Raw genomic sequence first — 27,444 nt, forward strand, 5'->3', positions numbered from 1 at the left:
CCCGCAGGAGGCGGTGGGCCGGCTGGGACCATGGGGGGATTGGGGACCCCCCCACGGTCTCCAACGAGAGACCAGGCCCCCTGACACCAGGACATCACGCACAAAAGAAATGCTAAACCGCTTCAAAACAAGGGGATACCCAGAACATATTCTACATCAAGCAGAAATGAGAAGCAACACCATCAACAGAACCGCAGCACTATCACCAAGAGAAAAAACTACACAAAATCGAATGACTGTGGTGTCTAAATACTCCACAATGAGCAAAAGCTTTAAAAACACCATCAGAAGACATTGGCCAATATTGCGTCTAGAACCAGACTTCAACAAAATCTTTGAAAATGAACCCATCTTTGCATATACCAGAGCCAAAAACCTGGGAGAGATCATAAAAAATCCCACCAATCAAGACCAACACACCCGATATAAAGGAACTATAGCATGCTGGAATTGCAATAACTGTAACAACATCATGCCTGGCTCATACATCACACATCCCATGAAAGGACACACCATCAAGTTAAAAGTAACAGCTACATGCGACACTACCAACACCATATATGCGTTAAAATGCCCCTGCGGCAAGATCTACGTGGGACAGACAGAAAGAAAAATTAAAACACGCATAAATGAACATAAAAGTAACATCAGAACCCGGAATTCAAAATCCACTGTGGCAAACCATTTTTTTGAAGCCGGATACAACATTAGCCAACTCAAATTCAATGTCTTAGAAATAGTCACCAAAGTTGAAGGCAAAGACAACCACAAAGCATTATTATAACGCAAAACTACTATACACGCACATTGAACTCAATGAAACCACACGGGATGAATGATCGGATGGAATTCACGTGTTATCTCTAATTGATTGCTCTTTTCTATATGTCTAATGATTTTTTAAAATGTCAAATGAATAACATTCATCGTAGCCATTGGATTCACATATTATCGTTTCACACATTCAGTTTCACTTTAACGTAGTCTTCTTTTACTATCCATCGCACGTAACTAGTCCTACTTCGATTTTCACATACACTCGCACACTTAATATGACACACCCACCCTGACGTCTTTACACTCAACGGAGCACCGAGCACGTCAACACACCGAACGCGCTAGGAAGTTTTCGAACACCGTCCACATCTTCAGTAAGTAATCACGTCCTACGGGATTGTTTTCTCCTTTTCTGTTTAGCTTTCTCTTTTACCTCAGGTATAACGCGGCTTTCATAGAACCCCCATCACTTTCATATGCATGAACCCACCCAGCACGTAAACTCTAAGACGCACGCCTTTAACTGAAACGCGAACCATTTTGTCACACATTCACGCTCACTACGTTTCTTTTCGAGTCACGTTAACAACCACATGTATAACGAGCATCATAATTACCAACAGCTAAGTCGCACTAACCATCACAGGTTTGAAACACTGTCGGTAGTTCATACAATTCGGTGACATCAAGACTGTACATATATTGTTTTTTCTCCAGATAAACCCCTGACGAAGGCTAAAAACGCCGAAATGCATCGGGATTTGTAAGATCGTGGCACTTGTTTAAATCCATGCATCTTTTAAAAAAGATGAAGATAAACGTTGTGATGAAATAAACGAACGTTACTAATTGAAAGTCTATGTAACTTTATTGAAATTGAAAATAAAGGCACAAACACCGATACAGCAGTGCCCCGGGGACACACCCTAGTTCCAAAGGGCTTGCTACCAAAAATAACCAATACATGCACTCCTTGTTCAGAGAAGTGACACCCAGGCGCACGGAACAACCTTCGAGCAAAAAACTTAAAACAACACAGCAGTGCACGCACTATACTCATGGGATTGGGGACCCCCCCACGGTCTCCAACGAGAGACCAGGCCCCCGGGGATGGGGTCCCCAGGGCAAGAAGTGGCCCGGGAGGGGGTCCATGCAGCTCCCCTCCCCCATTAAATAAAAATAAAAAAAACTATAGCCGGCCCCGGGGGATGGGGCCCCGGGGCCTTAAAGTGGCCAGAGGAGGAACAGCCCCCCTCCATAATTTTTTTTTTTAAAAAGGCCAATGCCCCGGGGGATGGGGTCCCTGGGGCAAATTATGGCATCGGGAGGGGGGCCACGCGGCCCTCTTCCCGATTTCTTTTTCAAATATAAAAATTGGGGTCTGGCCCTGGGGGATGGGGTCCCCAGGGCCAAAAAAATAGAAAAAGAAGGGGGGCTACACAGCCCCCCTTCTAACAAAAAGAAGGAAAAAGAAAAACCGGATCGGGCCGGAGGCCACGCCCCCTCCTTACACCACTCTGCAAATGGCACGTTTGCAGAGGGGGAACTAATTCCCCTTGAATACTGGGGGTCCCTGGGGGCCAACTAGCCCACCAGGAACCTCCAGTATGCGCCAGGGGGCTGCATTGCAGAGAGGTGTAATGAGGCCACGCCCCTTTTTACACTTCTCTGCAATGCAGCTCCGTGGCGCTCCCTGGAGGTACCTTGAGGCCTAGTTGGACGCTAGGGGCCCTCAGGATTCAAGGGGACTTAATCCCCCAACTTAAAACGCGCCACGGGGTGCGATTGCACAGTGGTGAAGATAGGGGGCGGGGCCTGAGGTGATACTGTGCAAACACGCCCTGTGGCGCGTTTTAAGTTGGGGAATTCATTCCTCTTCCTAGGGTCCAACTAGCCCGTCAGTTTCTTCTTGACATCTGGTTAGATCCTTGTATTTACTGATACACCAAATGCAGAAACTCTTTCCATCTGAAAGAGTATGATGCATTAGTGGATGCGTGTTCATGCAAACTTCAGGAAAATGTAAGCGTTTAAGTACATAAAACTTCAGGAGCCTAACCGCCAAGTTCCATAATGGAAGTCTGTGATGTAGGAATCCCAGTGAAATTGAATAGGAGAGCCCGTCTACGGAGTGGACCTTCCAGTAGATGCATTAGGCTGGTGAACCACCATTGAGCTGGTCACTCTGGAGTGATGAGGATTACCTTCGCTCTGTCCCTCAGTTTGATAAAGACAGATGTAATCATTGGGATGAGAGCAAATGTGTAGACAAATTCCTTTAACCAGCTGATCAAAATAGCATTCTCCAGAGTACCTGGTTAGTAGTACCAGAGTACATAACTTGACATTTCTTGATTTCTGCACTTGTAAATATGTCCATTTGTGGAAAGCCCTATTTGAAAAGACATTATGAAGAACTTTGTTGTTTAGAACCCATTCATAATTCCCTTGAATTGTCCCTGCTGAGAGTGTCTGTTTCTGCATTTTGAAGACCATGGATATCCACTGCTATGAAACAGAAATTCCTGGCACGCATGAATGCGTGCATTTCCAAATTCTCGCACTTCTTGAGACAAGGCTCCGGATCTTGTGCCACCCTGCTTGTTGATGTAATGCATTGTTGTTGTGTTGTCCATTTGAACAAGCATAGCTGCTGCTTTGAAGATTGGTAGGAAGGCTTTGAGGGCCAGATTGACTATCTTCCACACCAGCAGTTTAATGTATTAAGTCGTCTATTTCTCGGTTTCAATTCCGTGCTTGTAGGCAATAAATGTGAGCTCCCCAACCTAGCAAGGAAGCATACGGCACAACTGTTTGGAATGGAGCCTCCTGATAAAATGGAACACCTTTTAGGAGACTGATTGATCGAGAGAGACCTGACTTGATTGTAGCCTGAGAGAGTAATTCTGTTTTTCCAACTGCCTTTAACTTTGCACTATTGGTCTTCCACGTACTGCTGTACCAGTCTCATTTTAAGTCAGGCAGTTGTTATTAGAAATATGCAGGATGAAATTGAACCCAGTAGTGATGAGAACCAACTGGCTGTCAGATGTTGGATAAAGAGTTGTGATGATTTACTCTGAAACTCCAGCTCTGAAAAATAAAGACTGCCAGGTTGAAGTGGTGCTGGCTCTCTCAAAACATTGATGCTTTTATAGGCTAGATGTTATCTACAGTTAAAGTCTGTACCGGAAAAAGCGTTAAAGAAGGTAAGTAACTTCTTCTTCTGATGGAGACTTCTAACTCCAACTTATTAACCTTGGAATAGATAACAAAGCAATACCTCTTTGGAGGTGGGCCTGTGAACTGGCTCCAACCTAAAAATCCTAAAGGATCGAACGGGCAAAATGCTGGTCTCAATAGGCCGAACTGTCTAGGCAGTAGTGTCCTGGGAACGCGTGCAGGGATTGCCATATAGCAGCCTGGCAGATATCTAGGACAGGAGTGCATGTGCTAACCTAGTATTAGCAGCCTTAGCCATGATGGAATGTGCCCATAAGCCCTCAGGAGGCTGCTTCTTAGCGAGTGTGTAGTAGATTGTAATGCAGAGTACGATCAAATGAGAATAGTGTTTTTTTTTTCTTTGCATCGCCTTCTCTTTTTCGCTTCAGCGAATCCAACAAAAAGCTAATCATCCACTTGGTGTTCTTTGGTGTTATCAAGGTAAAAGGACAGATCTCTCTTTGGGGCGAGGCAATGAAGTCCATCCCCTTCCACAGAAAAGTGCGGTGAAATAAAAAATGTGGATATCAAGATGTTGTGGTCAAGATGGAAGGGAGTCACCACTTTTGGCAGCAAAGAGGCAAGAGTTTGAAGAACCAGTTTGTGTGGATAAAAGCTAGTGTACGGAGGGTGATGTGAAAGGGCTGGAAGCTCGCTGACCCCTCCTGGCCAATGTGGTGGTCACCAAGAAGACTATCTCAAAGGTCAGAAGTCCCAGGGGACAGCTGTGCAGAGGTTCAAATGGGGACACCTAAGGTATGTCAAAACTAAGTTAAAATCACACTAGGGCATAACAAAGGTGGTAGGAGGAAAAAATGTTACAAGCCATTGAGAAAACTTGTGACAACCGGTGACTTGAACAGGGGGGGCTGATCCAGCAGCTATAAAACGCTAAAACATCAGAAAGGTAACCTTTAACAGTGCCTAGGCAAGATTTTGCTGGGCTCACAGAAAGTGGATCAACTTGTCCCAATGGCAGGCGTATATGGTTTTAGAAGAGGGATGCCTGGCTGCCACAATAACATCACAGATCAAGGGAGGTACATCAAACATGCTCAGCTGCCACAGCTCAATCTTCTAGCATGAAGATGGAGTGTGCTCAGGTTGGGATGTTGGACCCAACTCTGCTGGTGAGACAACAGAACCTCCAGAAGGGGAAACCTGATCAGAGGACAGATGCTCATGCCCAGGTGTTCTGGATACCACACCCTCCGTGCCGGAGCCAATAGGATGAAATGGGCCCAGTTGGTCCTCATCTTCCTGCAAACTCAGGGCAGGAGCCGTATCAGCAGAAAGGCATACATGAGTACAGAGTTCCATTCTAAATGGAACACGCCTCAGAGTCAGAGCAGCTTTCTTTGGAAAGTCCAGTGCACAGAAGTGCTGATATAGCGTGTTCTCAGTGGCAAAGAACAGATCGAGCCAAGATTCTCCCCATTCTCGGAACAGACTGAGACACATCAAGCTACAGATGCCATTCGTGGTCCGGAAGGCATTGATGGCTGAGTTCAGCCACTCTGGAGTTCAGAGACCCCACCAGATTTTGTACAACAAAGAAGATTTTCTGATGTTCCAACCATTTCTAGGGACCAAAGGCCTCCTGGCACAGGGTTCATGATCCCTTCCTGCCCTGTTTTTTGCAATACTACATGGTGGTGGTGTTGTCCTTGAACACCTGTAACAGCCTTCCCTTTATGGATGAGAGGAAGGCTTTCGCTGCCAAGCGGATCACTTTTAGCTCCAGAAAGTTTATGTGGAACTGTATCTCCACCAGAGCCCTCAGGTAGCCACCCCATCCCAGAAGTGATGCATCGATCACCACTGTCAGTTCTGGGTGGGGAACCAATCGCGGTTCAGCAACTGCCACTGCAGATTGTTTGCAGTCTCCTCCAAAATCAGGAACAGACTGAAGAGATTCCCATGATGCTGCGCTCACTGGGACTTCAGGTCCTACTGCAGAGCCTTCATATGCCATCTGGTGTGCGCCACCATGGGGTGATTTTTCCTATCTATCTGTCTACACCCATCCAAAGGCGACTACCTTAGGGTATTATTAGGACTCCCACTCATTTGGGTTGGTAAAGGCACGAGTCCTATTCTAGATACCTCATATATCTGGATGGGCTCAACTTTGGTGACCAAGAAAGTACTTTGATTATCGGGATCCTAAGATAAAAATTGTCTAAAGTGAGAAGAAGCTTGTTCTATTTATGGCACTTTGGCAAGGTTAAAGGCAGGTGGGGGCACTCAATGAGAATGTTATCATTCCTAGTGTCCCATGGTCAACATGTTTCAGCCAACACACTAACACCTCAACCGGTTAATTAGCTTTCATCAAGTGCTTGCAAGGGTTCTGTCTCAATGAATACTGATTGGTTTCTATTCACTGCTTGTGGTCATTCCAGTTGGGATATGCTCATTCAAACCTCTCAAACATGAAGACCTTTTTAGGGAGGAAAATATTACATACCCTGTAAGCATCTGTTTGTGGCATGTAGTGCTGTAGATTCACATGCTGTGCATACTCCCGCTATCTAATGTTGGGCCCAGATGAGTACAAGTTGTTTTTCTTTGAAGAAGTATTTCGAGTCACAAGGTGTAGTGACTCATTCTTTTACTGGTAATGCTGATTATCGACTCCAATGTAAGATTGTTTTCCCACACGGAGGGTGATGATGATGCAATGCGAATCGATGTAAAACGAGAAGTCCATGCGAAAGAGAAAACAAGAGAGTAAAGGATACTCAATGGCCATAGGCATCCGGGGACGAGAGTGGGCGCATGCAAATCTACTGCACTACATGTCACGAACGAATGATAACAGGGTAAGTAAAATCTTTAATTTGAGGCACTTGTGGCAGTAGGTATACATGCTGTGCATAGACTGTAAAACAGTCCTCCCAAAAAGCAGTTGGTGCTGCAGCAGATTGAAAGAGTGTACAGAGCACGGTTTGACCAACATTACCTTGTTGCAACCTTGAACACCAACACTGTAATGTTTTGTGAAAGTGTGTGGTGTGCACCAAGTAGCTGCTTTGTATATGTAAGCTATTGGGATGTTCCCCAGGAAGGCCTTAGAGGCTCCTTTCTCCTGACTGAAGTAGGATCTAGGAGGACTGGGCAGCATTCTCTTAGCTTTAGCATAGCATAGCATGTCTGGATGCATCTCATGATCCATCTGGCAATGCCGGACATGGATAGAGCCTTCATACAGATATTAGGGGCATTAGGGTAGGATAGTAGCCAATGGGCTACTGACCTTTGGGATCACTATGCCCCCTATATGACCACTTTTTGTTGGAAGTGGGCATAACCCTGTCCCAGAACTCCTAAGTATGCCATCACAAAGATGGCTACTTTTGAAAAATCAGGCCCACCTCAGTATAGCCCACCTTAGGGGTGGTACTAACCTGGGGGTGGCATGCATACCCGATTATCAAATGTTACCACCTTTCCATGGGCCAAAGGGGGCTTTGGACAAAGGAATCAGCTTCTCTCCAGTGAAGGGTAGCCAGATTCGAATTTTAAAGGTGGCAGCTCATAGAAGCCTGCCTTCTTAGAAAGGCTAATCAGCAGGTCATCCTGTGGGAGGCGGGTGACACCCTGTTCCCGGACAGGCTTTTGTTCTGGATCTCAAGAGAGCAAACCGCTCTCACCCAAGGAGGTCCGAACAGTTTCTCGGGTGGCAGGCTGGCAGAAACCAGTCAGCGAGTACAGCTAAGGCTGGTAGGTTTTCAGGGGAGGGGGGGCAACCTCTAAGGTACCCTCTGGGTGCATGTAATGGTAAATTAATCACAAGAATCAGAGTGGGTTTATCAATACGAGATGTTTCATACCAAACGAAAAAGTTACTTACCTTTGGTAACGCTTTTTCTGGTGGATACAGTATCTGCCTGTGGATTCCTCACCTTTTGAATTATCCCAATGCGCAGCATTCCACTGAAACTTTTCTCCTCAGCTCTTCCACGTTGACGAGGACGTCACAATGAAATGGCTCAACATGCGACTCCGCGTGACTTCTTCGGAGCCATAAGAAGACCTTGTCGGCGTGCAGACGTCAGTTACACCCATTTTTTCTGTGCCTTCCAGGCGAATGGGTGAACCAACAACATTTTCACAAGTATACACAGTATACAAACACAACCAAACCGGGAAATGTTTATCATAGACATTTCCCAATGCCAACTATCTCATGATTTCAGCAATAAATCACATAAAATACACATTGATTATTTTTTTCGATATAAGCAGACAGGCAATGGGAAGGCGGTGGGTCAGTGAGGAAGCCACAGGTAGATATTGTATCCACCAGAAAAAGCATTACAAAAGGTAAGTAACTTGTTCTTCTGATGGATACATCTGCCTGTGGATTCCTCACCTTTTGAATTGAATCCCCAAGCAGTCCTGCTCTTGGAGGAGGGTGCCTGCCTGCACAATACCAAAAAATCCTGCAGCACAGAATGAGCAAAATGGCCGTCTCGCCTCACTTCCGAATCCAAACAATAGCGCTTTGTAAAAGTGTGGAGGGAGGCCAAAGTTGCCTCTTTGTAGATGTTTACCCCAGAGAAACCTCTAGCCAAAGCCGAAGAAGAAGTCTTCGCTCTGGTAGAATGAGCACAAACACCTTCAGGAGGCTCCATAATGGCCAAGGCATAGCAGATCTTGCTGCACAGGATAATACACCTTGACAGCGTTCTTTTGTGAACAGGCTTGCCCTTCATCTTGCCCACATAACCAATGAAGAGTGGATCGTCCAACCTGAAATCCTTGGTTCTGTCCAAGTAGACGCTTATTGCCCTCTTGGGGTCCAGGCGATGAAGCATCTCCTCCTTCTTAGAAGAGTGAGGGAGAATAGAAAGTGGAAAGGAGTGCCCACCTTAGGCAGGAAAGCAGCTCTGGTCTGAAGAACCATCTTATCCGCATTGAATGATGTAAAAGGAGGCTTAGAACTAAGAGCCTGCAATTCACTCACCCTCCCAGCGAACGTGATTGCCTCTAAAAAATATAATCTTTTACGCTAGAAACCTTAAAGGACAACTATACAAAGGTTCAAATGGTGAACTGTCACAGGGACGGCGGGGAATACAACGTCGTAGGGGGTGACTGGTGGAAACCACCCGAAATGACGGGCCCTGTGCTTTGTCCCCCTCAGGACGATCCATGGACAACATCATTTACGGAACTATCTGAAGGTGAAGCATGTCCCTTTAACTGGGAATCCCTTCCCGAGAACCCCGCCCCATATACTGACGTTGGCAGTCGACCGCCAATAAAACTCACGGAGGCGAGAAGGGTGTGTGGTGACACCGGAGAGAGGAGAGAGAAGAGCGACGGTGAGACAGAGTTCCAGCGGGAAGACGAGCGGAGCGAACAGCATACGAGGAGCAGAAGCCCCACGGAGGACGGGAAGTCGGAGACAGGAGGACTCCGCAACCACGCTTCGCCGAGCCACGCCCACGGAGAAGCATGGCTGTCCCAGGTACGGGATCGTTTCTCGGGCTGGGTCGGGAGGCAGGAGAAGGGAGGGCGCTACTAGATGCCGCCGCTCGCCGCCTTGCATTGTACATAGTTGAAACCCCCCCTGCACTACACTCCCGTTCACGAACGGTCGCCTTGCTCACTTGTGCACTTGTGTGGTCTCCTCACTCCCGAACCCTCAGAAAAGTCCTAAGCGGATGTGAAAACTAACACTCGCTTTTCTCTTTGTTTGGCACGGCCCCGGAGAACCCTCGCCGAGCTACGACCCCTGAGAGGCAAAGACGAACAGCATATCGCGGCGATAAGGAGAGCCCGAGACCTGAGGACCAGACAGTTATCGGCTTGTAAAGACTAAAACAGCCCTTCCCCAAGCTGTAGAGTTGGATTACGAATAAACCCCCTCTTACCCAAGCGCCTTCTGTTGCGTCCTCCTTTCATCCCGCTTACATGAACCCATCAGAAATGTGAGAACAACATTTAAATCCCACTGAGGCATGATAAAAGAAGTGGGGGGAAACTTATTTGTGAGACCCTTAATGAATCTCATAACTAAGGGAGATTTAACCGAGGGTTGATCTGGTAAACAGAAAAGCCGACAAGGCAGGTAAGTACCCCTTAACAGTAGGTACTGCACAATCCTATTGCGCTAGAGAAAAAGAGAAACTCAGAACACCAGATAAATGGGTCTGTAAGGGATCAATGGATCTCACTCCACACCATTTAACAAATTTGGGCTACCTACGAGAACAGACACATCTTCTGGCATAGCAGATCTTGCTGCACAGGATAATACACCTTGACAGCGTTCTTTTGTGAACAGGCTTGCCCTTCATCTTGCCCACATAACCAATGAAGAGTGGATCGTCCAACCTGAAATCCTTGGTTCTGTCCAAGTAGACGCTTATTGCCCTCTTGGGGTCCAGGCGATGAAGCATCTCCTCCTTCTTAGAAGAGTGAGGGAGAATAGAAAGTGGAAAGGAGTGCCCACCTTAGGCAGGAAAGCAGCTCTGGTCTGAAGAACCATCTTATCCGCATTGAATGATGTAAAAGGAGGCTTAGAACTAAGAGCCTGCAATTCACTCACCCTCCCAGCGAACGTGATTGCCTCTTACATGAACCCATCAGAACACCAGATAAATGGGTCTGTAAGGGATCAATGGATCTCACTCCACACCATTTAACAAATTTGGGCTACCTACGAGAACAGACACATCTTCTGGCCAATAATGTACTGTCCACCACATCCGTTGGGAGAGAGAAAGAACACAGGTTGCCCCATTCAATCTCCAGGCATGAAGGTGCAGGCTCTGGAGGTGGGGTGTAGAACTTGCCCCTGTGAGAGGAGGTCTGTCCTGAGAGGAGGATGCAATGAGATGTAAAGGAGCTCTGTGTGCCACACCCTTTGCGGTCAATCTGGGGAGATCAATATGACTTGGGCCTGGTCTTGGCGAATTTCAAGGAATCTAGGGTATGGGGGAACGCGTGAAGAAGGTGAGAGCTCCAATCTAACTGAAACGCATTCCCCAACGCCCCTACATCGGATACTGGTAACAGTAGAATGATGGGCAGTGCATGTTCTTGTGAAAGGTCCAGACAAGGAAACCCCGACATCCTGAAAATGTGAAGGACCACCTCTGGATGGAGATGGCACTCGTGATCGGCCGAATAATGCCGACGGAGACTATCCGCACGCACATTCACTACTCCGGCCAGAAGATTTGCGATCACGCAAATCTGATGCTCCTGAGCTCCTCCCCATTTGTTGAAGCACCACATTGCGGTAGTGTTATCCGTTAAGATCTGAACCCACTGCCCGCGAAGGGATGGAAGGAAGGCCTTGAGAGACCAAATGTATCGCCCTTAAATCTACAAGATTATGTGAAACAATCTTTCCTCTGGAGACCAAAGACCTTTGACCTCCAGATCCCTCAGATGAGCTCTCCACCCTAGAGTGGAGGCATCCATTACCACTGAGGCCACCAGAGAAGAAGGGTAATACGTCTTCCCTTGAGACAGGTTGCCTGAAACACTCCACCATCACAGATCCACTGCAGTGTCTCTGGAGATTCTGACCACCTCCAAGAAGATCTCTCCTGTGTTGAAACCACTGCCTGGGGAGGCACCTCTGGAGGGCCCTCATATGCCAGCATGCCTGGTTGACCAACAGTATGCAGGATGCAAACAGACTGAGCAGGCACAAGACCTTCAGGACTGGAACAGCCACTCCAGTCTGAAAAGTGGAATCATAGGCTGGATGTCTTGAATCCTTTGCAGAGGCGGGAAGGCATGACTCACAGTAGCGTCCAGTACTGCCTCTATAAACAGGTTGCGCTTAGTCGGCACTAGGTGAGATTTGGGTACATTTATTGAAAAACCCAAGCTGAACAACAGCTGCGTCGTTACCTGCAAATGGTGCAGCACCATCTCTTGCGACTTTGCTTTGAGCAGCAGTCGTCCAGATAGGGAAAGAAAAACAGGAATCCCCGACCTTCTGAGATGTGCTGTCACCACCACCATCACCTTTGTGAAGACCCGAGGTGCAGAAGTAAGGCCGAATGGTAGGACTGCAAATTGGTAATGTTGAGACAGTACCGTAAAATGGAGAAACTTCCGATGCAACTTTAGGATGAGAATGTGAAAATACGCACCCTGTAAATCGATCGAAACTATCCAGTCTTCCTTCGCTAGCACTAGATGAACCTGAGCCAGGGTCAACATTTTGAACTTCTCCTGTTTGAGGTACAAATTCAAAACCCTGAGGTCTAGGATCGGCCGAAAACAACCACCCTTTTTTGGTATCAGGAAGTAACGAGAGTAGCACCCCTGACCCCTTTCCTGCTCTGGAACCACCTCGAATGCACCAATGACAGAACTTCCTGCTGGAAAAGCAGAAGATGCTCTTCCAAGCAAAAGCACTGACAGGGAAGGAAAGGAGGGGGGAACTGCCGGAAGGGTAGGGCATACCCATTCTCTACGATGTTCAAAACACAGAGATCTGTAGTAACAGACCTCAGAGTTGTAGAAAATGGGACACCTGTCCTCCCATGGGACAAGCAGGCTAGGATGGCGGAGCTAGAGCCGCTCCCTTGCAAAAACAGCTGGAGAGGCAGAAGAGGAGGAGGAGGAGACTTGCTGTTGTGCAGCACCCTGCAGACAACGTCTGCCCTTTCCTGTGAAGGACCTGTACAAGGGATTTGCCTGCTGCTGCGGTTGTTGCCTGGCACGAAAGGACAAGTTTCTTGCAAAGCCACAAAACTTACAGAAATCCCAAAGACCTCGCCGTAGCATTGCGGTCCTTAAAGCGCTGCAGCGCCAAAACCGCTTTAGCCACGGACAGGCAGGCCTCATCAAAGGGCAAATCCAGCAATGTAGCCTGGATATCAGGTGGGAATCCTGAACCACACAACCAGGCACGCCTCCTTGTTGCCACAGACAAGCCCATTGCTCTGGCTACAGTTGGCCGTGTGCAGTCCAGATTGGGTCACTTGGCGGGCAGCAGTTTGGGCATCTGATAACACCTACAGGAAATGCCCTTGTACCTCCTCAGGCAACTTCAGAACAACCTCCTTGACTGAGTCCATGAGGGCATGGATGTAACGACACAAAAGACATAAAACCATCTTCGACTGCTCCATGCACCTTGACTCCCTATCAGCATAGATGGGAAGGAACCTGCCAAAGCCTTGAAGAGCATGACGCATGGTCCACCTAGCCTTCCGGCGAAGGATGGGATGACAGAAATGCAGGATCCCCAGGAGCCACCTTGTATCTCCTAGCCATGGTCCTGGAAACCGCTGGAGTAGACATTGGCTTCTGCCAGACATCCAGAATGGGTTCTGCCAATGCCTCATTGAAGGGTAGCAAAGGTTCTGACACAGACGAAGAGGAAGAAGAACCTCCGTAAGAAAATTTGATTTTAACTCCGCTGTAGGAAGAGGCAACTCCAAGACGTCGGCAGACTTTCTAATCATAGCATCATATGTGGTCACCTCTGGCAACGGCAGGCCCTTCAGTGATGTAAGCTCCCACTCAGGAGAGGTGTCCAGGCCACTAGCCTCCTGCAAACCCTCAAAATCAGAATCAGGATCCACAATCTCTCCTTCCTCAGCCCCTCCATGTTCTTCCTGGTATTCTTCTTACTCCAACAGCCTCTGAGCCTCTCTCCGAGATCTCATCCTCAGAATCGGCATCAGCAGTGCCAGGCGCGGCGAATTCGGGATCGGTGTCAAAGGGAGGTCCATGAGAACAGGAGTCGAAGCCGGCCGAGGTCGATTCGGTGCCAGCTCGGAACCAGACGGAACCGGGGATGAACCATCTGAAGGAACTCGACCCTCAGAAGACTGCAACGGCGTTGATAACCTCTGAGTCGAGAGGCCAACTCCCTGGAGCCATAGGCATAAAAGTCATGAGAGGTGCCTGGGGAAAGTGAGGTGGAAAACCTCAGAGGGAATATGCCAGTGGACCCATGGGGCCAACAGACACACCAGTAGGGTTTGTAGATCTGGCGAACAAGAAAAACATCACATTTAAAAAATGCTATGGATCCGATCCTGGAGCCGGGAAAGCGGGACAGGTCGGATCCGATACCAGAGACTCTGGAGCCATTCGTGGAGGCATCAAGTTCGGCTCCAGTTGCGGTGCCGGTGACCCGGGAGCCAGAGGTGGAGTAGTGGACTTCTGCAACTGTCAAGGCATTGCATCTCTCAGAGCTGGTGGATTCACAGCCCTTGGAGTCGGAGACAGGGCTGGTGAAGGAGTCTGAGAGATCTCATCCCTGCGATGATGTCTGGGGCTCGGGGACACCGACTTCAGAGTCGCATCCTTCGAAGAGCGACACGAAGAATCATGCCACCACTTCTACTTGTGCTTCTTAGAAGACCTCAAAGTATGAGGAGTCGGCGACTTCGATCAGGTCCGAGACCTCCTGTGACCCCTCTTCTGCCTTTTAGCCTTGGCCATGAATAACTTGGCCTCTCTCTCCTTCAGAGCCTTCGGATTCCTGCGCTTGCATGAAGTGCATGTCCCCATGTCATGATCTTTATGGGGGTCAATGATGGACAACTGGCCCCCCCAGTCTCTGCATGGCTTGAAACTAGACTTCCTCAGAGTAGTCATCTTCGAAGGCTACAAATTCGCGACAACCGCAACAAAGAAACTCCAAGAAATGGAGAGCCTGGGGGAAAACAGTTACGTGTCGACGGCGTGGAAAAATGGGTATGGACGTCAGCACACCAACAAGATTTTCTTATGGCTCCGATTTTGTCACTTGGAGCCGTGTGCAGAGTCATTCACTTGTGACGTCGAAGTGGGAGAGCTGAGGAGAAAAATTCTGTGTAATGCAGCGCATTGGGATAATTCAAAAGGTGAAGAATCCACATGCAGATGTATCCATCAGAAATCCTTATTTACAGTTAAGCCATCATATAGCCGGGGAACTAGTTTTCACCAGTGTACAGCAATTTTTTTTAATGGCTTCCCTGGCCACATATACTGGCAGTAATTGAACCGAACAGCAGAGGGGCATATCTGCTCATGCAGGTATGCCCTCACATGTAATATTAAGCACCCTACCTTAGGGCTGTCAGGCCTGCTGTAAGGATGACTTACAAATATTTCATGCAGTGGTAGGGGTCATGGCACACAGGGATGTGTGTCATGTTGTGTTTTCACTTTTGTCTACACCAAGATATTCAGCCTGCAATGGCAGCCTTGCATGTGCTTGGTGAGGGGTCCCTTAGGGTGGCACAATTCGCCCTGCAGCCCCTAGGGACCCTCTTTAGTACCTCAGGCCCTAGGTACCAGGGGTACCACTTACTAGGGACTTACAAAGGGCACTAAATGTTTTGCCAATTGGGGGAAACATTTGTACAGCTTTGGGAAATAGCTCTGGGACTGGGGACCTGGTTAGCAGGGACCCGGTACATTTCCAGTGTAAATTGTATCATTTACCAGGTAAAAGGTGGGAGTGTCCATGTCAAAAATGGGGACTTTCCTACATAGTGGCTGAAAAAGAGGGAGCAGTGCATAAAAAGACTTGATCCTGGCATGGTTCGGATTGACCATGCCTACCTTCAAGTTGAAAATGCCCCCCAGGTAAGGTTGGATCTGGATGGATTGGAGGTGAAATTTTATGGTGTTGATGGTAAACCCTAACCGATGAAAAAGTTCTATTGTGACCTGTGCAGGTTTGCAGCATTGCTGGCAGGTGGCACTCTTTTTTTAAAACATCTTTTTAATATGTTTACAACACGCATTAAATAAACAAATACACCACAGTAGCTCCACCTTTAAATACGGGGTAAACATTGTATTGTGTTGTCACTAATGATCCTATCCCACGCCTCCTCAGTCCTCCCTGGTTCTCACATGGCAAATATTAAATTTCCAAAAATGGTGGCCTCCACATTTCACACTACGGGACGAGCGCTGGGGCTTCCCCTGTAAACATCCAATCTGCCCCAGACCTTCGCTGAATTTCCCGGGCAACCCAGAGTTCCATAAACTACCTTTTCAGCTGCTATACACCAATACATGTCTCTTTTCCAGTCTTCCAGAAGCGGCGCCCACTGTCGAGCTACATTTCATTAAGCAATGATCATACCCAGCATCAACTAAATTTCGTCCATGTGACCCAAGTCAGTGGCCTCCCACACGTTAAGAAAGGATCATTTAACGAAGAACTACTGATCGCTAACACATACAGCATTCATACATGTCATCACTGACTCCCAGAAAGTCTGGATCATCGGACAGACCCAAATAACAGGGAATAACACTCTGTACGGCAATTCGCATCAGTCTTCCTATTTTGAACAGTGTAGTACAGGAGAAATACACCCTATGGAGTACTTTTAATTGAACAAGTCTGAACCGTGCTCTAACTGCAACCTCTCTGGGAGATGCTAGTGCCTCCGGCCACTCATCATAAACCTGACTCCCCTCCTCCCCTCCCCCCCCTCAAGTCAGCATCCCAACGTTCTAAGTGGATAAGTAGATTTGGCAGGTTATTGATTAGTTTTTGATAATAGAGTGCGAGTGATATCACTTAGCGGTTCACGTGTTCATCCAGTAATCTGTCTTTGAGTGACGACGATTCAGGGAGGTCTTCCCCATGGGGAATCACTGCCTACAGGGCATGGCGCACATGTAGGTATTGGAAGTTTTCCATGGGTGACAGTTCATATGACCCTTTGTAGGTCAGAAAATTTAATTATTCCTCCCTGTGTCCAAAGATCCCCAACCCTTGAGAGTCCTATGAGATCCCATTTATCAAAGTCTCCCTAGAAGAGCCCAATTTGTCAGAATCCCATAACAGCGTTGCCTGGGTGATATTGCCTCCCCAGCCCAGTAATGTGTTGTGTGCCACAATTGGACTGTAAATACAGTTGGGCCATCAAGGGTCTGATGTTTTCATGTCAGTGTATAGGGCCAGCAAGTACCTCAGAGTGCAAAACATATCGGTCCGTATGATAGGCCAGTTCATCTACTGGATACTGGACCCACTGATTAATAGTGAACCTTGACCTGTTCTCAGGCCAGGACGCTCCCCCCACCGCCCCAGCGTTCCCTGTTGGTGCTGTGTCCTCTGGCTGCTGCCCCTCGCTGCTGCCGGGAGTTCGAGGCCCTCCTCCACCCGCAGGCTCCCGCCTGCGCCTCAGCCCTGGAGGCCCAGTGGTGGGCGGTAAGTATTCGGTCTGATCTGCTGCCTGTCTCCCGTATTTGTAGTGTATTTATTGCCTGTTTTCTCTGTGCGCTGCTTTACTGACTGTTTTTCGTATTCCTATCGTATTTGTTGCCTGTTTCCTTCTTCTGTGCTCCCCGCATTCCTTTCCCACTGCTGCGTCCCCTGCGGCCCCACCCCCCTCCTCTCCCATTCGCTTCCCGCCACCCGCCTCCCAGCTGCTCCTCCCTCCCTCCACCCCTTTTTAATACAGGACGCTGCGCGGCCGCGCCGCTGGCGCACTGGAGGCGCGCCAGAGGCAAGTCCGTCTGCGCCCGTCCGCGCCCCACGGCAGAACCCCTGGACCCCACGCACCCCACCGCACAATACCCAGCCTCAGCTACGACGCCGACTCCCTCCACGCTCTCAACACCGGCCGAGACCAACGCTGCAACCAGGCCACCCCGAAACGCACCCACGGACCCTTTTCCTGCCGCAGCTGCAGCTTCACCTGCGTCAGAACCACCAAACCATCAAGGACCAGACCCAACCACCTCCGCTGCATACTCCTCAACACCCGCTACGCACGCAGACACGCCATCGAGCTCTGGGACCTGCACGACGCCACTGCCCCGGACATAGCCTTCCTGACCAAAACGTGGTGGAACGACTCCTCTGCTCCAGACATCGCCATTGCCATCCCAGACGGCTACAAGATCTCCCGCAGGCACCGCGCCAACGGCATCGGAGGAGGAATTGCCATCGTCCATAAGTCCACCCTCAAGGTCACCACCCACGCAGACGAACACCTGCACTTCCGGATCCAAACCGACCCCAACACCACCCTCAGAGGAACGCTCGTCTACAGACCCCCGGATCCCGGGCCCAGTTCAGCGACTCCATCGCCGACCTTGCCAGCACCCACGCACTCGCCTCCACGGACTACATCCTCCTCGGGGACCTGAACTTCCACCTCAAAAACAACAACAACGTCAACTCCACCATGCTGATCGCCAACCTCGGCCTCAGACAACTCGTCACTGCACCCACCCACGCTGCCGGCCACAAGCTGGACGCCGTCTTCTCCACAAGCACCCACGTCACCTTCAACCACACCACCGAACCCCACTGGACCGACCACCGCTGCATTCACTTCACCTTCAAAAAACCAACCACGCACCACCGCACCGAACAGCTGCCTCGCCGCGGCTGGAGCAAAGTCACCGAAGACCAGCTGCTCACCACCCTCTCCCAGAACCCACCCACCGACCCCACCAACCCAGACGCCGCAGCCCGCAACCTCAGACAGTGGATCGACGACTGTGCCAACACCCTCGCCCCACTGAATAAACCCTCCAACAGCCACGCCAGCAAGAGAGCCACCTGGTTCACCGATGAGCTCCTGGCCTCCAAGCGCGCATGCCGGAAACTGGAGAAGAAATGGCTCCCCGAACGTACACCGGACAACCACGCAGCCCACAAGGACGCCACCCGCAGACACCACCACCTCATCAGATCAGCCAAGAGGTCCTCCTTCAAAGACCGCCTGGATAACAACGCACACGACAGCAAAGAGCTCTTCCGCATCGTTAAAGAACTATCCAACCCCAGCGCCAACACCAACGACATCCCGCCCTCACAGGAACTGTGCAACTCACTGGCCATCTTCTTCCACCGCAAGATCGTTGACATCCACGACAGTTTCAACACCATGACCGACCCGACCTCGCCAGACTCCACCCGTCCTCCGAACACCAACAACGCCAACCACCTTACCTCCTGGTCCAACGTCAGCGACGACGAGACACGCAAGGTCATGAACTCCATCCACTCAGGATCTCCGACAGACCCGTGCCCACACCACATATTCAACAAGGCAGACGCAGCCATCGCCCCCCAACTACGGAAGGTCATCAACATCTCCTTCAAAACAGCGACATTACCGGAAAGCTGGAAGCACGCCAAAATCAACGCCCTCCTCAAGAACCCCAAGGCGGACCCCAAGGACCTCAAGAACTTCCGGCCCATCTCCCTGCTCCCGTTCCCGGCGAAGGTCATCGAGAAAATCATTAACATGCAACTGGCCCGCCACCTCGAAGACAACAACATACTGGACCCGTCCCAATCCAGATTCAGACGAAACCACAGCACCGAGACTGCCCTCATCGCCGCCACAGACGACATCAGGCGCCAATTAGACAACGGCGAAACATCAGCCCTCATCCTCCTAGACCTCTCGGCCGCCTTCGACACGGTCTGCCATCGCACTCTAAAAACTCGCCTCCAAGAAGCCGGTATCCAAGAGAAGGCCCTCGACTGGACCACATCCTTCCTCTCCGACAGATCCCAGAGCCTCTGACTCCCACCCTTCCGATCCAAAGCCACCGACATCATCTGCGGCGTCCCCCAGGGCTCCTCCCTCAGCCCAACGCTGTTCAACATCTACATGGCCCCCCTCGCACAATTGGCCCGCCACCACAACCTCAACATCATCTCCTACGCCGACGACACTCAGCTCATCCTCTCCCTCACCAAGGACCCACGCACCGCCAAAACCAACATCCATGACGGAATGAAGGCCATCGCCGACTGGATGAGGAGCAGCCGGCTGAAACTGAACTCGGACAAGACGGAGGTCCTCATCCTCGGACCCAACCCCTCGGCCTGGGACGACTCCTGGTGGCCGACCACTCTCGGGACAGCACCGACACCCACCGACCACGCACGCAATCTAGGATTCATCCTCGACTCCTCCCTCTCCATGTCCAAACAGGTCAATGCCGTCTCCTCCTCCTGCTACAACATCCTCCGCACGCTTCACAGGATCTACAAGTGGATCCCGACCGAAACAAGAAGAACGGTGACACAGGCCCTCGTCAGCAGCAGGCTGGACTACGGCAACGCACTCTACGCCGGAATCCCAGCCAAACACCTACGACGACTACAGCGCATCCAAAATGCCTCCGCCCGACTGATCGTCAACGTCCCCCGCCGCAGCCACATCACCCCCACCTGACAAACCTACACTGGCTCCCCGTCGACAAGAGGATCACCTTCAAACTGCTCACCCACGCACACAAAGCACTCCACGACACCGGACCAGCCTACCTGAACAGCAGACTCCGCTTCCACACCCCCACCCGCCAGCTCCGCTCCGCCAACCTCGCACTCGCCGCCGTCCCCCGCATCCAACAAACAACCTCCGGCGGCAGATCCTTCTCCTACCTCGCCGCCAAGACCTGGAACACCCTACCTACCCAGCTACGGCAGACCGAAGACCTACTCGCCTTCAGAAGACTCCTCAAGACCTGGCTCTTCGAGCAGTAGCGCAACTCCTCTCAGCGCCTTGAGACCCTCATGGGTAAGTAGCACGCTTTACAAATACCATGATTGATTGATTGATTGATAGTGAAAGGGGGTAGGAGCACACTGCTGACACATCTCAGCGCCAATACCTCTTTGCATCTTGGTCGATGTAGTACAATGTTTTTTGCTCAGTACAAAGTTCAAAGTATTAATCAGCTAATGCTGTATCTTCAGAGAGAACACGTGTTTCTGGATTCCTCCATCATCAGTAGAGAAAATATTTATAGGTTGCTGGACATGCTGCCACACACTTTTCTCAGGCACAATCCCACTTCGGGCACGCAGAGGTTTCAAAGCTCGGCGGCTCAAGAGAGCCATTTCAAATAGTGAAAGGGGGTAGGAAAACACTGCTGACATCTCAGCACCATTACCTCAGGAGAATGCCTTTTTATATACCGAAGTACAACACAACGGTTAATCTGGTCACCCAAGCCGTTTACGTTCCATGACGTTATTCTAATGTCTGAAGTGGTCAATGTAGTCATCATTGCTTTCTATTAAATACTAGTGTATCTGTACTTCCTGTTGCCGTGGAGGCTCCAAATATCCAAGAAGGAAATGGACCCTGTGTGCGTGATGATCTATTTAAGGCCAGTGTGGTGTAAGGCAGTTGTTGCCGGTCATTCAATTGAAAGAAAAAAAAACAATAATCTAATTTGTACCCCACTTCCCATTGCCCTCCACCCTCCTTTCCAGCCTGAAAGCATCTGATCAGAACTAAAAAAAATAAAAAAAAAACAGCTTCCTTGCATTGCGGACCTAAAACTGCCCACCCCTCCAACTCTGCAGAGTGCCTGTCACCCCAACTCATTATATAAAACTTAAGAGACTGTGGCCTACCAGGGGCACAGCGCCAGTCCCCCCCAAGTAAAATCATAGTTACCAATGGTCCATAAAGCAGTATAGTAGTCAGAGGGGGAGTCCCTGTCCTCCTATTCCCTCAGCCATTGTGCAGCTCCACCTGCCAGGTTCAAGATGTAGGATCTGCGACGGTCGTCAATGTCCTAGCAACTCCCCGGTCTGAAGTCAGAGAACTTTGCCTCCTCATCCACTAATTGCAGTGCTGCACTAGTTGTGTCTGTGTGTCCTTGATCATACGGAGTCAGGCGACCCTGAAGACTGTCGGTGTTGTGATTCCTCTCCATCCCTATTAGAGTTGTTCACCTGTCGTCCAGTCCATATTTCAGACTGCAGACCCAGCCATCCTCGCTGTGTCTTGTTGCCTTTGCCTTTCACTGTCCGCCATCCATCGAGCCACTCCCATGCCTCTCCGCAGGTCGAGAAGAACCACGTCTTCCCCCTCCGATTCCACTCGTAGTTTTGCCAGAAAAAGCATTGAATACTTCACCTCTTTGTCTCTCAGGGCCCTTTTAACGTTTATAAAACTGCGTCTCTGCCTCTATGCCTTGAGCATAAAATCAGGATAGAATGTTACGTTGATGTTTTCATAAATCACTGCAGGGTCACTGGGGGCCGTTTGGAGTATCACAACACGGTCCCGAAAGTTAACGATGCAAGCTATGATGGGGTGCATAGAAGATCCTGGTCTGGGATGTCCACCAGGGACCCGGTGAGCTGTTTCCAAAGAAACATATTTGGAGAGGCTGTGAAGTTGCAGATGGTTAAGAATAAGATCTTCCATGAACAAATCCACTTCCGGCCCCTCCACATGTTTCATGACTCCCAAAATGCATACATTAATGCGCCAAGACCTGCCTTTGTAGTCTTTGAGTAGGGCTTCCAAGGTTTTGTTTGCGGCGTGATGTTCACTGACCTGGTCCTTAAGGGTCATCGAATCTTGGTGTAGGATGGCCATCGTTTCTTACTCTTCTTTAACTCTGGTGTTCAGGTTGCGGAGGTCGGCTCTCACCAATGAGACTTCCATTGTGACTGAGTATTGTATTGTATAAGATTCATGTATAGCGCAGCTGTCACCCAACGGGTATCCTGGTGCTTAGAGACAATGATGGATTAGGTCAACGAGAACCGGCTGGACTATTAATCAGGTGTATTACTTTCTATTCCTGGCAAATAGCCAGGTCTTGAGACTCTTCCTGAAGCCCATCAGGGAGTCTGTTTGTCTAATGTTTTGAGGTAACTCATTCCAGAGACATGATGCTGCTGTACCAAAGGCCCTGCCTCCCAACCTGGCCAACTTGACTCTGGCAATGGATACCAGGCTTTGACTAGTAGATTGAAGGAGTCTTTTGGGCTTGTACCAGGAGAATCTTTCTTGCAGGGCTATCGGGCCTATGTTATGTAGTGCTCTATATACCATGCATAGAGACTTGAAACTGACTCTGACTCTGATGGGCAGCCAGTGGAGGTCCCTCAGGGCCAGGGTAGCAGAAGAGCTACGCTGTCTATTAAGAGCTAGTTTGGCTGCCATGGACTGGACTCTTTGCAGCCCCTGCAAGATGTACTGAGGGGCACCCAAATACAGGGAATTGCAATAGTCCAGTCTCCTCAGGATTATGCTTCTAACCACCAGGGGTCTAGCCTCGCTGGGTAGAAGAGGTAGAATCTGCCAAAGAGCTCTTAGCAGGACGAAGCAGATGCTGATTGTTTTATTGGCCTGAGATTGCATCTGAAAGTTCTCATCCACCATAACACCCAGGTTGAGAACCGTTTTTGTTGCCACAAGGGGATCGTCCTCCGGCCTAAGCCTGAACTCACACGATAGGGGCTTAGACATTCTTGCTGCAGAGTAGTATAGCAGCTCTGTCTTCCCCCAATTGAACTGAAAGGAGTTAGCCTTCAACAAATCTGAGACCTGGCACATACACTCCTGAAAGGTGTCCATAGACACCACGTGCTTCCCTTCCAGGGAAAACACCAGTTGGGTGTCGCCGGCATAATTGACCAGGTCGATCCCATGAGATTTTATAATGGGGATCAGAGGGCGTAGATAGACATTAAAGAGGATTGGACTTATTGCCGAGCCCTGAGGCACTCCATAGCGGACCGGAGACTTGGGGGAGGCGAATGGCACCATGGTTACCACCTGTTGTCTATTTGACAAATAGGATTGCAACCATTTCAGGACACAGCCCTTCACCCCCAGTCTCTCCAGCCTTGCTATCAGTACCGCATGGCTAACTGTGTAGAATGCGGCCGACATATCCAGTAGCACCAACACCGAGGAGTCACCGTTGTCGGCTCGCATTCGTAACTTGTCCAACACAGTTGTCAAAGCGGTTTCCGTTCCATGACCGGGCCGAAATCCAAACTGGTCCCTGTCCAATAGATGGTTTTCTTCAAGATAACATGACAGGGACTTGCTAACCATCTTTTCCAAGATCTTAATGGGGAACGGCAGGAGGGATATGGGTCGAAAGTTGGCTGGTATTGCTGGGTCCAGGGATGGCTTCTTCAGCAGGGGGGTTACCACTGCCTGCTTCCAACCCTCAGGGACTACTCCTTCACTCAAGGATTGGCAGCATATTTGTCGCAACCATGGGAATAGGTCAGGACCATACTCCTTCCAGATCTTGTGAGGAAGAGGGTCATGGGCTGATCCATAGGATACCTCCTGGGCGATGTTGTTAAAGAGCTCTTCAGTAAGGGGTTGAAAGTGCTCGAGAGATATATCAGTCCGGGCTTCCTCGTCAAGTGACAGGGTGCTGGTGATACCCTGATCAACCCCCCCCCCCCCCCCCACAATTTTGGCGACCTTGTCGTCAAAGAAAGTGGCAACTTCATCACATAGATTTTGTGATGCCTGTACTTTATTAGCCAGGCATCCGGGGTTAGAAAGGTCCCTCACGATATTAAAGAGAACCTTTGTACCATTGGGTGCTTGTAAGATAGAGCTGGCATAAAATTGTGATTTGGCCCCGATGATGGCCTGTTTATATTGCGCCTGTGCTAATTTCAGTGCTTTATTGTCTATTTCGAAGTATGCTCTGCGCCACCTCCTCTCAGCCTGTCGGCGAGCAGTCCGTAGCGATTTCAGCTCCTCACTAAACCAAGGGGCCGAGGGTTTTCTCCTATTCTTAATCTTTTTCATAGGGACATATCCATCAAGGATATTGGTGATATAATTACTATAGCTATAGTAATTCTTATCTAGTGAATCGCCTGGGTTAAAGAGGGTCTGTTTTGGGAAGAGAAGGTCTGCTTCGCCATTCCAACACTGCTCGCACTCCCTGTATCGCTGCCATATTATCATGAAGAGTCAGAAAGTAAACCTCAGGGGTCAGTTGGGTGGTCGGTGGCGAGAACGTTGGGGACCTCGCTACAACATCTGGGCCCTTTGCAAGTGTGTACTTATCTAATTTAGATTGGTGGGAGTTTTGTATTCCTTTACTACCTGTCAATTAGAGAGCTGTAGTGGAGGGGATAAGGGAAGGGGAGGCACTGGGGCCACGGGCATACTTGCTGCCACCTGCCTGTAAGAGCTCACTTACACACCATGCAGCCCGTCAGGTTTCTCCCAATGGAGGCAACGCTCCCCAACTCCAATCCACACTGTACCTGAGTGTTTGCAATTCAAATGGGCAGTCAATGCTGCAGGGAGACGTCAGGCTCCACCGGGCCCCACAGAAAAGCAACAAAACAGCACTCCACACAACCAACACAGAAACGCAAGATCAAGCAACAGAATCAGGTCCAACTAATTAAGACCTGTTCAGTGCCTCCTTTGTTGCTCTCCCGGTAGAGGGCTGGGTCATAGGGGATCACCAGGTCAAAAGGAGGGGGAAAGCTCCGCTCTCGCCCCCCCCCCCCCGGTGCTCCTATTTATAGAGGTATGGTGCTGTCCATTGCCACACAATACCAAGTAAGAAAGAGGGTCTGAGGGAAATGTATAGACCTGCGCGGATAAGTCCCACTACCATATACATCAATACCATAGAATCCACGGGTCCCTAGAAAAATTGTATATCAACAGACAAGTAAACAGCGCAAACCAACAGGACACCAATCATTGGGGGAAGTTCTATTTAAGAGGACGGAATCCCATCACCCACCGAAGTGGAATGCTTCATCATGTGGGATCTCCTCTTGGCTGCAACCTGGTGAGGCCAAGGAGCTACAACTCCTTGCTAGTGTAAAGGAGGAGCTCGCAGATGTTTTCATATAATCCGGGGACTAGATCCCCTAAGGTCGATGGAGCATGGAAAAGTGTGGTGAAAGTACGTAGTGCAGTGTATGAAAAAAGTGAGTTAAAATTGACTACCGAGAGAAAAATGAATTTATTAAGTATCCCGTGGTGTAAAAAGTTAAAAGCAGTAAGGGCGCAATCTGAATAAATGTGCGAGCGCGCTGGTGAAGAATATTGGGAAGGTCTACATGTTTCAGCAAATCTTGATCATGGCTTTCTTCAGGACCTAGTTGTTACTACTGCAAAACTAAGTGAGTGAAAACTATCACAAAACAAAAACAGGATATTAGGAACGATACAACCAACAGTATACCTGTGTAGTACTTGTATTGGAAACTACAGGGAAACGTGGTGAACACCTGTTGGAAAAGAGAAAACCGAGCTCAGATATGCAAACATGTTACTTGTCTATGTATAGAAGAACATTCTCAATCAATGTAAAATTCTCCATGTCTTAAAAATCAAAAAAGAAGGAAAAATGTCAACCTCCTTACCCGTATTAAATCGGGAGGACTACCCACCACTCCTGGTAACAACTCGGGGCGTGAGGCAACGCTCTGTAGAAAAAAGAAGAAAACTAGTACCACACATTTGGATAATGGCGAAGGGCTAGATGTATTGTTATGTGGAAATAGGCATCCTTCAGGTCCAGTGCAGTCATGAAGTCACCTTGCTGGAGAAGCGGAATGACAATCTGGAGAATGCCCATATGGAAGTGCTCTGAAAGAATGTGTTTGTTTAGGGGCCTGAGGTCCAGAGTGGGTCTGAGGGACCTGGCCTTTTTGGGTATTAGGAAGTACATAGTTAACTCTCATGTCCTGCTAATGGTAGTGGATGGAGCACTTGTATCTCATCCCTGAGAATCCTTTAATGTTCTGGGGAGAGTCTGTGTTTGCGAGGTGGAATGGTGGGAAGCTTCAGGCAGCCATGTTAGATAATATTCAACACTCACCGGTCTGAAGTGATGGTCTGCCAAGTGGGAAATAAGCCTTGGAGGTGCCCCCTGACTGGTGTTGTGTAGTTGGGGGAGAGGGGGGGGAGGAAAGTCAGGGTTTGGTGGGGGTTGCAACTCCTTTTTGGGAGCGACCTTTACCTCTGCCTCCAGAATTGTTGCCCCAATAGGACCCTCTAAAGTAACCCCTGGGAGAGGATTGCTGTCCCTGGGTGCGTTGGTAGGACGTGGAGACTTCGGGAGAGATGGTCTTTGAGCATCCACAATAGGGTGTGCGGCAAAAGAAGTGATGGGGAGCAGGTGTCTGAAGCGCTCAGATTGCCTTAGCTGTCTTCACATCTTTCTTCCATCTGTGGGCCAAAGAGATGCTGACTAACAAAAGGCATGTTAAACAAGTTCTGCTGAAATTCAGGCTTGAAACCAGAGATATGGAGCCAGGCGTGTCTGCGTAGAAGGATGTTGGAATTAACCCCTTAGCAATGGTGTCTGCAGAATCTAGGGCACAGTGAATAGTAGTGTTCCATCGCTGCTTGCCCTCAGAGACTATTTTATGTCCCATCTTCCTGTGCTCCTCTGGGAGGTATTGGAGGAGCTCTTCCATCTCATCCCAGTGGGCACGATTATATCTTGATAAAAGGCTTTGCATGAAGATCCACCTTATGGTATAAGGCATTCTTACCAATGAGTTACTGATAGGACGTGGAATCGTCTGGATGGGAATGACAGACAAGGTACAGGTCAGGGTCTGCGTCATAGGAGTCCCATGGGTTACCCTACAGGGTACAAATATGTTGTCTCCTTCCCCATGCCCACCTATGTCAGAGTGAGGAAACCACTGAAATGTGATGTCAAGGTGGTTCCCTGGAGAAGCAGGTGGGGAAGGTG

The sequence above is a fragment of the Triturus cristatus genome, chromosome 11, assembly GCF_964204655.1.
Source record: "Triturus cristatus chromosome 11, aTriCri1.1, whole genome shotgun sequence".
Lineage (NCBI taxonomy): Eukaryota > Metazoa > Chordata > Amphibia > Caudata > Salamandridae > Triturus > Triturus cristatus.